Genomic DNA, 12,175 nt, shown 5'->3' with positions numbered 1-12,175 from the left:
GTGTGGATTTCTGTTCAAATTGAACACAGTATGAGACTATTTAATTTCTGTTTACTGTTCAAACTACTACAGGTATAGCATATATTTTAACAGCAAATGATGAATTTGGCCCCTCCATTTTATTTTATGTATTCTGCATGCAGTATCAGGTCTGTTTCTTAAGGACAGGTTCAAAATCCACGGAACTTGTTTCAAAAAGGAATGAATAATTATAATCTGTGGTTTTTATCCATGAATAATTATAATCTGTGTTTACAGAGTATTTATTTTTCAAAGCTGTATACAAATATTAACAAAACAATCATCACAACATCCTTGTGTGTCATATTTTACATATAGCAAAATAAGAAAAAAAATATAAAATATAGTGCCTAGCACTTTAGTCGTATAACTGGGGTGTCAAGCTACTAAAGTAATGCAAATAACAATAATGGTATGGGAGAAACCTTTCAAGTTTGAGTCTCTAACTGGCTTGATTTTCATAGGTTTAGACTTCTGAGAACTCACAACTTCCTTTGAAGTCAATTGAAAATGTGAATGTCAGCACACATTAAAATCAGACCACTAATTTGGATGCTTAAACATTAAATTTAAATTTGCAACTTTAAGTTTGGAAAAATTCACCTAGGTGACTTTTCCAAAGGTACCAGTGTTAGACCTAGGAGAGTCTTGATTTTCAATACCTTTTTTTTATAGAGATTCCTGCACAGAAACAATGGGCTAAGAAAATCACAATATGGTAGATCTGTGCAGCTAAAGGAAGTTGGAGTGGGCAGGGAATGCTGCATCATAGTCCAGATATTGCAAGGACAAGAGAACCTTCCCTTCTTCCCAGAGCAGCCTAATGACAAAAATAGCTGAGGCCACACTGCCTCATGGAGAGGACACTGAAGAAGTCTGGTCATTTCATATAAACTCCTCCTCTCACCTGCATCTATGTTACCTCCTACCATATTTCACAAAACTGGCTGAAAATAGCTCTGGCCACAAAACTCCTGGGGATTAGCTTTGTTTATACTTTTTAGGAATTATGCACCAAATCATCCTGTCCAGTGTCCCAAGGTCAGTTCTTCAGCTTCAGATGAGCATGAGGAATTAATCTCAATTCTAGTTGTGACTGTGCAGCTGTTACTGAGAAGGGACACTGTGAGGAGCATCTTCCTCATCAGCTGACAGCCACAGGACATGGTTACATTACAGAATGAAAGTTCCTTTATCTGTATAATTTCTTAGGCTTGATAAGGCAGCCAAAGTTCTCTTCTGTGTTAGGTCTGCAGCAAGATTCAATAACTAATGACTTGAACATATAGTGAGCTCCTAATATTGAAATAAGGGGTGGAGTTGGTGAATTCTGTCTAGTGCCAGCTCTCCATGTAATATTTCTCAGGATATATCTACCTTAGTAAGAAACTGACTCAACTAAAGTCAGTTTTAATGTGAATCACCAACACTGAGAGCCCAACATACATGTCATGTGTTTGAATATGGGCTAGTTGTGGCTTGTTCCTGTGGTTTGAATGTCCACGACTGCTCATGTCCCACCAGAGGCATTCCTGAAACACATCTTCTAGCTCAGAGATGTCCAGAAGGAACAAGACTATTTTGTCTCTGGGCTGCAGCTCTGTTTTGGAAGGCTGTGGGTATTTCCTTCAAGAGTGCACTTGTAATTTATGTGCCCCCTCATGGAGGTACAACCTCCATGCTGGTTCTGTGCCTTGGTACCTCCAAGGGCAGCACACATCAGGAGTTTGCCCATAGTAGACCTCTGTAAGGTGGGAAGTAGTCAAATACATCTGGCTTAGAAACCTATGAAGGGGAAGTAATAGAGGTTGGGAGTTAAAGTACGCTAAGCCAGGTTATTACACAGAACTGTTTCATCCTTTTAATGACCAGGAGCAGATCCTACAATCTCACATAGTAAGCCCCAGCTGAAAGTCCTACTCGTACACAGCTGACTTTCAAAGGATGGAATAACAGAATGAAACTATGGCTGTACTAAACTTGCATAAAATGTAAATAATATTGTAAATAAAGAAAGTTCTCTATGGTTCAGTGTCTTTTCATTTCATTTTGTGAGAGAATGAGGCATCTGAACGTCAGAAAAGTGTCAGCTTGTATTGTGATGCTTGCAGCTTTAATTATGAGCAACTCCAATTCTCTTATGTTTACAGAAGGGAGATCACCTACATGTTATTTAAAAATCACTGGGTGTAAGTTTATAGTGGTAACAGGCAAGTCTAATTTTCTTTCATACTTAGGATTTAATAGGTACAGAATGCTGCCCAAGGGAAAAAAAAATGAACAAGTAGTAACTTGATATTTATTCTACATAGACGTGAAGAAAGCTCACAGAAATACACAAGGTCTGAAACATTGACATGTATACCTATTTTAATTGTAATGTTGATTTTCTAATAGACCATTTGGCTATGGTAGAGCTTGAAATAGTTGCAATAATTTCCAGACAAAAAGAAAAAACTCTCCAAAACCAACTCCAATGGCAAAAAAAACCCAAACAAACAAAAACAACAAAAAAAAAGCCCAAACCAACCGTTTGGAAAAGCTTATGGTGGAGTCATAAAAATTGCACCAAGTTTATACAGTCCAAAGTTGAGAATATAGTGTATATATATATATATATATATATATATATATATATATATATATAAATATATAATTGATACTGTCTTTCCTAGGCCAGATTCTTTTGTAAGTAGAGTCTTGTATTTCTGATATTTCTTGTCTATGCTGGAGAATATCTGTGTAGAATCCTCAGATGGTTTCTAGTGCAGATTCTGCCAATTTGACGCAGCATATAGTGTAAAAAATAGAGCAGTGGTGGAAATCATAAAATTTTAGCCCTCCTGGTCATCTCATGTCTGCAGACACAAGAATATAAACCCTCTTACTATTTTTCATTTTTTGCACTGGCCATGCAGTCAATGATGGTGATTTATCCATGGACACATGGAAAGTTTGTGGCAGAATCAACATGTGGAGCACAAGCTTATCCTTGCCCTCAGTTCAGGCTCACTTGCACTCGGACCTCTTCCTGACACTAGATTATGAAAGCCTGACTCATCAGGCTCAATCATAGCTAAAACCTATATGAAACAAACCATTAATTTAAATTAACTTCTCTATTTTTACAGTGGATAACTTTTATTCCATTGATATTTATATGCATAGAAAATGTATTTGGTTCCTCAGTTCTTTTTTCACATTAGACTTGTCATTTGTGTCACATTTTAAGCCAAATTAAATTATAAAAATACTCAGTTATGTAACTACTAACACCATAGAATTTCTTCTTATTACAGATACAAACAAGGAGTATATTGGAAAAAAAAACTGTGAATCTCATTTCTGATCCTAATGAAGCAAGTAACCCATTATACCAAGGTTAATTTGTTGACTCATGATTTCCACTTATCCAATGATATACTGAATCATATGAACAAACCTCTACATCTAATCAGTTTTTTTATTGAATCCTGACCTTTTGTGCACCTTCTTCTTGATTATGAATGACAGTGACCTTTATCTAATTTAAAAAACACATACTGATGCAAAAATATGCAAAGTACACATGTAAATTCTAAATTAAGATGAAGATGTGCATAATCTTCCAGAGAGAAATTGCTTTAGAGAGAGATGTTTATATTAGCACCAATTGAGGGTATATGGGGAGAAAAAGTGAATTAGTCAGAACTCAGATGGTTTTGGAGGAACAGCTGCAGAGATACTGAGGACTGTTTAGATTTTCTCTGCTTCTATTTAGAATCCTGAAATGTCAATATAAATATCAATTTTTATTATGCTATTCAGCTTTTATGGCATTCATGAAATGATCAAAATGGAACAAAGTCAGATAAAACACCTTTTCACCTAAGGTTTGACAAACTGTACCTCAGTATTCCATTTATGTTTCACTCAAAATACATAGTAGTAATTTTCTACAACACAAAATCTGGGTCAAATTCACAATATCATAAAAGCTGTCTGGTTCACTTTGCCATTTACTTCATTAGGAAGGAATGGTATGAGCATCATATGGAGATGATCTTTTTAGTGCAGGATATAATTAGGAATTGCTGTAAATGCTGAAAAATAAATAAACAAATTTAAGAGGAGTGAGTCTTGGGGAAAAAAGAACTCCCTAACTTTCATTTTGCTTTTTTTCTACTCATCACTAATGGGTCTGCACTTAAATTACTACAGATGAACGCACCATGGGCACGGTCTGAACCACTGTGTAATCCTATAATCTATTCTCTCTTTTCACAAGTCATTCCATCCTCTGAATTGCTGTGAATCTAAGTTATAGATCAGCAGCTTTGTTCTAGCCTCTGTATTAAAAAATATGTGAAAAAAATATATACAGAAAATTTGCAAAACTCAGTGTAAAGACTGTCAAAGCACAAATCTAACACATTCCTCTGAGATGCTCCAGCCAAACAGTACCTGGCATTAGCATGTACTTTCATGATTAACAACAGGGGGTTGTCAGACTGCTATTTCTGAAATAAACAGATTTATCCTGACAGATAATCAGCAGTTTGCACTACCTAATACATATTATCATCCACCACTGACATCATTACATTAAAAGCACACTTAGTATAATCTTTTGTATGAAATTAAACAGGTTTTATGATACATTTTTGGTGTTTTTTTGCGGTGGATAGAGGGAAGCCTGGTGAAGAGACTGCAAGGTTAGAGAAAACATCCATAGCAAACAACACAGAGAAGATCCCCAGAAATGGCGTGCTGTATTTGTTTTTTCACAATGTATTAATGTAATTTCTAGATAAATTAAACCCAAAAATTGTGACTGTAAACCATGTCTTGGACTTTTAAGCAGTCCTCTATAATGTCCTTGGCTGTCCCCCATGTTACCTCAATACTCTCCAGTGTCCTTCTGTCTTCCATCCTTCTAGGTTTACATGAAATCCTGCCATATAGCATGAACTTGTGAAACATTTTTGATCTTTTCACTTATAGACATATTTTTGGGGCTGGCTGATGGACTTTGGGGAACCATTGAGCAATGCCTGCAGTTTTCTAGCAGGCTCAACACTTATCAACTTTTGGACATCTCTTTGTTGACCATCTCTGCCTCCCTTCAGAAAGGAGGCACCAGGTTACACATTTCTCACTGGACAGGTGAAACAGAAACTTTTGAATCTATGGAGAAAATATGGAACAAAGGAAATATGGAATATAGGATGCCTGTGGATCCTCCCTTCCAACCTGCCTGCTCACTCACCTAGCTGTTTCTGCAGTGATCAAGTTTGTACTCAACACAGACAATGAAATTTTCATAAGAAAAACTAAATATACATTCCCTATGTGTGTGTGTGTGTATAGGTCTGTGTATATGTATGTATATGTAATATATGTACCCTCCTCCCGGTAAACAATTCTTGCCTCAGCTCTAAGGGTAATGGGAATATTATACTTTCAGGTTCACTGGAGAAAATACTGAAACTTCTTTTCTTTTTTAAATCTTAGGTTGCCAACTGACATTATGCTGTCACAATTCTGTGAACTCAGGTAACACAGCCATAACAAACATGAGGAGCAAAAATTGCATGGGGACTGTTACTTGACTTTAACAAGTATTTCATCTTCTTCCTTAGAGCACAATTTCTAAGTCATAGACTTTTCTGCAGGGGCAAGTCAGATATCAAAGTCCTGGCTCCAGAGGCCTTTTGTGACTAGCCTTATTTCTCCAGAGACAGAACCTGTATCCGTCCCTCAGTCCTTTGTCTCACATGGAATAATTTTTTTCTTTTCTGCCTTCATCCTTCATAACTTGGCAGGAAGAGAAGTAAGAAAGTGTCTAGTGAGTGAGAGATTTTTATCCATTCACACTCATGCATTTTTACATGTTATTCCCCCTAATGATGAAAAGCCAACCAGCCCCACAACTAAAAGAGCAGAATAAAACAGTGGGAAGGATGAAGTTCCTTATGTGATTAGTGTAACCTTTAAGCAAAGAAGTGGTAGCATCACACCCTTTAAATGCATCTTAATTCCTTTGTATTCTTTGTGTCCTATAAAACCTAGCTTTTGACAAATATGTATGTATTGATTAACAATCTTTTACCCTCCTTTTCCCCTATATTCTTCTCTGAAACCTTTCAGTTTCAGTTGTTAAAACTAATGCAGAATTTTGCCACAGGCCTTTTGCCCCAGGTAAGATGGACAAAAATGCAACATCTGATACCCTGATGTGGAATGGAGAAATAAATATTAAGCTAACCAAGTGATTTCAGTGGTTTATTTTGTTTTCATTTTTAAAAGTGTTGAATTTCTACTGACCCATATTCTGTGTATTTCTTGTATTCAGTGATTTTTGAGGTTGCTTAGATTTTCATTTGCATTAGATATTTTGTGTCCAAAGGTCAAATGAGTTTTGCTTTTGAGTCATATGCCTACTGGCTGCATTTCTAATACTTAATCTTTTCACACTGAGAAAAATAAAAAAAGTGGGAGGCAGTTCAAGCTATCCCAAATAAACAGACAGAAGTAAAGCAACAATTACTTTTCCTATGTGGACTGCTCTTGCTCATTTCTCCTCAAGAGATAACACTCACTGACATAATGTCAGATAACCATGTTCAGTGTTTCACAGACTTGCCATTTAAAGATTCATTTCCACTCCACTTATTTTCTTTTTATCAGCTTCTCTTTTGGTGCATTTCATCTGTGAAAATTTTCATGTAGACTCTGAGGACAGGTATTTGGGAGAGAGGGAAGCAAAAGGGTTCAACTTAAAACACCTCTAGAAATTATAAAGAGAGTAAGATAGGACAAAAAAATAAGAAGTTCTCATGAGAATAGTTGTTTGCATAAAATTCTCAACTCTTGCTAAAGCTTCAGTGCAGTTCCTGGGGAAGATGGATATATAAAGCCTCAGGTTCACTTCAGTCATTACCAAGCATTTTACATCTGCTGAAGAATTCCAAATATATTAAAGCTTGTCAATCCAAATCTTTAGACTAAAATAAATAAACAGAACCCAACCAACCAAATAAACAAATAAATAACTAAGTAAAGAGCAACTTCAAAGGCTGTCAGTAGGCAAGTTATAGATCTGATTCAGCTTTTAACCCCTAGAGGTATAAGCACACTTTATCTGCAAAAGATATGCAATATCTATACTCTGCAATATTACGTTTTAATAATCTGCAGCACAAGGCAATAATAAAAAAGGAGAATATGATATAATTGTGTACGTAATTTGATGAGAAGCTGTGGGGAACATAGTCTTTATATGCAATTATAGAAAATACTAATAACAAATCCTCGAGGACTTTGTTGACAATTAAATTTCCTATTTTTAGCCATGAGTTTTCTCAAAAGCTCTACAAGTTGCTTTTTAGGATTCCCATTTCTTCCCCCTCTCTAGAATTCTTTTAAAAGTGTTGTTTAGCTTAGGATTGTAAACAAGGCTTTCAAGAAGTTGGGTGGAACTTAATAACAATCTTAAAGCATTCTTTTAAGATGGTAAAACCAGGAGAAAAGAGCCTGATAGGAGTGAGAGCCCTGCATTATATACAGCTATGAGGTTTGCTGTGTCCCATGGACTGCTGCAAGGCATGCTACAGGAGAGACTCTGGAAACCTTTCTAGAAGAGAGTTTTGGCTGAGTTACTGTAGCAATGTCAAGTTTGCAGAGGCAGAGGAAGAAATCAAACCAAAGGGAAAATGAAATTGGCTGCAGAAAGTCTCTGACAATCTTCTCTAGAAAACTCCATAGCATTAATTAGCCTGAAATGAAACACGGGGTCTCTCTCCTTTGAGAGTTTGCTGAAGAAACACTCAGAGGCCTTAATAATATCTCATCTCAACCTGGTTTCATCTCATTTATTTTAGTGTATCAAAGAATTAAACTGCGTTATGTCAGGTAAACCTGGTGAACTTAAAGGAAACTTGAGTACATAATTTGGAAGTAACTGTATGAAATGTGAAATGCTGCTGATGACTCACTAAGGACCACTTTTGTCCCTGTGAGACAGTGGGCATTGGGTAAAAGATGGAAAAGAATCAGGAAATAGCTGTCTGCTCCAACAGTATTTTAATCCACTTACAAAAAATCTTCCTTGGAAAGCCTTTTCCATATCTCCAGTGGTGACTCATCTAATCTCATCTCTGTATATTGCTAAACTCCACAGGGATCACCTTTACTTTCCAACTTTACCGTGGCCAGAGATTCAGTCAGACAAAAGATCCTTAATGTCTTTCCTTAAGTTCAGCTCACTTCTCTAAAATGCATTTCCCCTCTCTTTCACAAAATGAAAGAAGTAGTTTTTTTCCCCTTCTTTTTTGCTTTCTATTCTTTTTTTTTTTTCTTCTGAGGAGGCAGGATGCCAGTATCAAATGCCTCTTTTCTGAAAATCAAAATTTATTTGTGTGGAGCAAGTTGAGTTTTTGGGAAGAATATATTTCTTTTTTCCTGTCTAAAAAATATTGTTAAATTTTACTTTTAAAACTCGTGTATCACAAATATATGTTTGTTCCTCCACATTATATATATATATATATGCTTGTTCTCTCCAACATAAATTTATTCAAAAACTCTACACTTGAAAGAGTTAAAAAAAAATTCTAATTACAGGATAAGAAAGAAAGGTCAGACTCCACTTACATCATTGTGAAGGGCTTTTATTACACACTGCTATAAAACATATTTCTTTTTTTCAGTTGCCATCCTCACAGGCTAACCTGCATACCAATAGGATCTCCAAAATGCCATGAAGCAGAAGATATTTATCTGTGAAATTCTATGTACAGTAACCTTACAAATGCCAGAGAAAGAAAGATTGCCCTCTGCACAGTAATACTTGTGTAGATGTCTTCTTTATGCTAACAATGACAAGGCTCTCTAGGTTTGCACTGTACTCCGAAATCAGAATGCATTTTTTGTTCAAGAAGCAGACTGTATATCAAAGAGAAAATATGCACATTTTAGGCACTGAAATACTTAATATAGTGAGCAAATACTCTCCTGAAGCACTTTTAGTAAAAATATCTAATCCAGAAACATAAAATGAAAATGTATGACTCAAGTGTTCTTGAAGAAATTAGACAGGATATGTTTGGGAATATCTCTCTGTCCTGGCTGGTTAACTAAATCTTCATTTTGAACTCTGTTTGAAGCCTCACAGAACTGTTATATGATTAACTTGACTATGTTAGATAGCAAGTTATCCAAAAGCAAGTTGGCTCCAAATCTAATTGCTGTCATTTTTTAAATCCAGCTGTGCAAAACAACAAACAAGAACTTTACTTTGGGACAAGTACAAGTCAGAAAAATTCTAATTTTTGCAATATATTAGTCTTCAAATCCATTACTTGTGATTTAACACACCTAAAGTTGTTTATATAGCTATTTATATAACTATTTTCAGCCCTAAATTCTGACAATGTATTCAAAGAAAAATACATTAATAAATGCAAGATTTTATGTCTGCTTTCATAAAACCAGTGTGTGCTGTCAGATGCATTAGTTCAATATTTCAAGTCATGTATGCTTAAAATTAGACTATAACTAATGACTTAGTGAGACTTTCCTTTTCTTAGGGAGTTTTTTTAGGAATCTCATTCAAATAGTTGTTTTAGAGTTGCACTTTGTTTGCAGAGCAAGCACTGCCTGTCCAACCTTTCTAAACAACAAATATTAACAGAGAATAGTGAGGGTTCCATTTCATCACTTCTGCTGGTAATTCTACTAACTATGTTTATCTTGTGGTCTAAATTTATGACAGGCCCATTTGCAGTGAGGCCTGGAGTTTCCTTGTTTACAACACTGCAAAGTAAAAGGTGACCCTTTTATTTTTGTTTAAAACCTTTCAACAGTTTGTTCTGCTCCAGAGATAGCACCTTATTAAGGTTTCAGGCCAGAAAGCTCTCTTGTTTTCTTTTGTGGGGGTACAGTTCATTTCATTTACTTACACAGACATTAGAAAACATTTTTAAAACAGCATACAAACTTGGCTGCAGATTACATTTGTAGATTAGGAAGCTTCTGCACTCGGATCCTACCTGCCATTATGTAAAGGAAAAGAGAACAGGGGGGTAGAGGATACATAGCTGGCTAAATAAACAGTAAATGAGCTGTTTAAACAGTTGTATCTATACACACAAGTAATAAAAGCATCAGGCACCTGGTGCAAATCTATTAGGACCTAATTCTGACAACAATATACATCATTATAGTGGGATCTGATAAAGAGCAAACACTGGAGGCATTACATGTCTTTAGAAGAATCAGACTTCCTACCTTAGCAAGAGTGATAGAAGGTAAGTCCCCCTTTAAAGAAAGTTGTAAGTAAAGCCAGGCAGCAGTTGCAGTGAATTGAGTCCTTTCAGTCACTGTATACATGCAGTAGTTCTGCAATAAGGGAAAAATATAATGGGAGGAGCAGCTGTGAACGAGTGACCTCCTGAAGCTGAGTTCTCTTTGTGAATCGAGCACTGGGAGCCAGTGCCTCTGATTTGCATGGATTATCTCCACTTCAACAGATACATTTAAACGAACTGGCACGGGGGCACAGGGATAGAAGACAAAAAAAAGATAAAACAGGGAGAGAGAGAGGGAAAAAAGGAAGGAGCCGGTGGCGAGCGGAGGAGCGCGGGGAGCGGAGCGCGGCGGGCGAGCGGCGAGCGGGCGCTCGGCTGGGCGCGCTGGCGGCGGCGCGGCCGGCGGAGCCACAGCTCCCTCTTCATGCCGCAGCCGAAAGAGAGCGGAGCTGTCCTCGCCGCCGAGTTTAACACACAGCCCCCACCCCCGCCCCTGCTCCCCCAGCCTGTGATGGCCCATTCGATCAGATTTCTATAAACACTTAATAACTCAGCCTGACGCGCACCCAGGGTTTTGGACTGCAAGCCTAAATGATTATAAATCTGGTAAACCCCGCGAAACGATTTGAAACGCAGAAGTGTTTTGAACGTAGGAACTTGTACAAGTGGGGATGGGTTATTTCCCAGTGTGCCATGGCGGATTTATCATTTGTGAGTGTACAGGTGCCTTTAAAATAGTTAAGGGATGGCAGTGTTCAGAGCATGCTGTGCGGGAAGATCCCTAACAGGGCGGCGGTGTGTGTTCCAGCCGCTGGTTTCAATGTTATCTAAAAATCTATCAAGACAAAAGAGAGACAAAAAATTTGCATTCAACCACTTCAGAATTTCTCCCTTATTACCATAAATACCATAAACATTACCTGTTGCACACTCCTGATTTGATTTAAATGCAGTACTTAAGCTGATTAGAGAAATATGAGAGTATGTTCAACCCTCTTGAACCTGCATCCAATCCAAGAGGATCCTGAAATAAACTTTGTTTCTTTTGTTCAGAATATTTAAAATAAGTTATTTGTACACAATAGTGTAGGATTTTGTGAACCTCTGCATGGATTCATTCTGCTCAGAAATTAGACCAAAAGTCATGAAAAGTAGTAGAATGACTGGTCATGTGTTCTTTCATGAACATCCTAAAACAGGAATGGGTGCAATTGCATTCTTTGAGAATTATTCATTGGTGAGATTTGGTGGGACAAAATGACTTGTATTAGCACTCAAAAGACTCAAATGTTGCCTTGTAAGATGCATGTCTTACTCTAAAATAGTGCTCGTTCAGAGATAAATAGAATAAAACTGTGTACAAGGACAACCACGGCTGAAGTCTGTTTCTAACTCATTTGCAAATCAAGCTGAGTCCAACATGAGTCTGTTAGGTTTCACATTTCTGGGGATGCCAACATTTATTTGTAACACAGAATCCAGAATGGTGCCTTTATCTGAACAGAATATAGGATAAATACTATACTTAATTGAATGAGAAACTGCTTCTTTTGAAGTAAAATTTACTACAGATAAACAATCCCATAGACATTGGAAAAGGTAATGGAGGATATATTTGGGTTTCCTAAGACATGCTATATGACACAGTTATTGGTGTACCATTTAAAGTGCTTCTCAGAAATGCTCTTGTTTCACTGGAGGTCTGGGAGTTTGATTATTTTGAGAGGGGAAGGATCCTTCAACTAGACTCTGTCTCTTTGGATACTTACCCAGATAGTATTTAACCTGACTGAAATGTCATAATTCCCTGTGCACAGTCCAGAACTTTCAACTATGTTCTCTGGAAATATCTTACTTGTAAGCTG

General features: G+C 36.9%; 1 protein-coding gene across 3 annotated transcripts in view; it reads right to left on the bottom strand.

The window, feature by feature from the left end:
* ADGRL2 (adhesion G protein-coupled receptor L2) overlaps window positions 1–10,747 on the bottom strand; it is a 386,134-nt gene extending 375,387 nt beyond the window's left edge. For 2 of the 3 annotated variants that reach the window (XM_085586371.1, XM_085586370.1), the window contains exon 1: window positions 10,291–10,655. The gene's annotated coding sequence lies outside the window, so the exon portion shown is untranslated. Of the gene's footprint in view, window positions 1–10,290 lie in introns of all 3 variants that reach the window. The other variant, XM_085586380.1, reaches the window with a different exon arrangement.
* Window positions 10,748–12,175: the final 1,428 nt, after the last annotated feature.

The sequence above is a fragment of the Lonchura striata genome, chromosome 8 (assembly GCF_050655825.1).
Source record: "Lonchura striata isolate lonStrDom1 chromosome 8, ASM5065582v1, whole genome shotgun sequence".
Taxonomy (NCBI): domain Eukaryota; kingdom Metazoa; phylum Chordata; class Aves; order Passeriformes; family Estrildidae; genus Lonchura; species Lonchura striata.
This window is presented reverse-complemented; position numbering and strand designations above follow the sequence as displayed.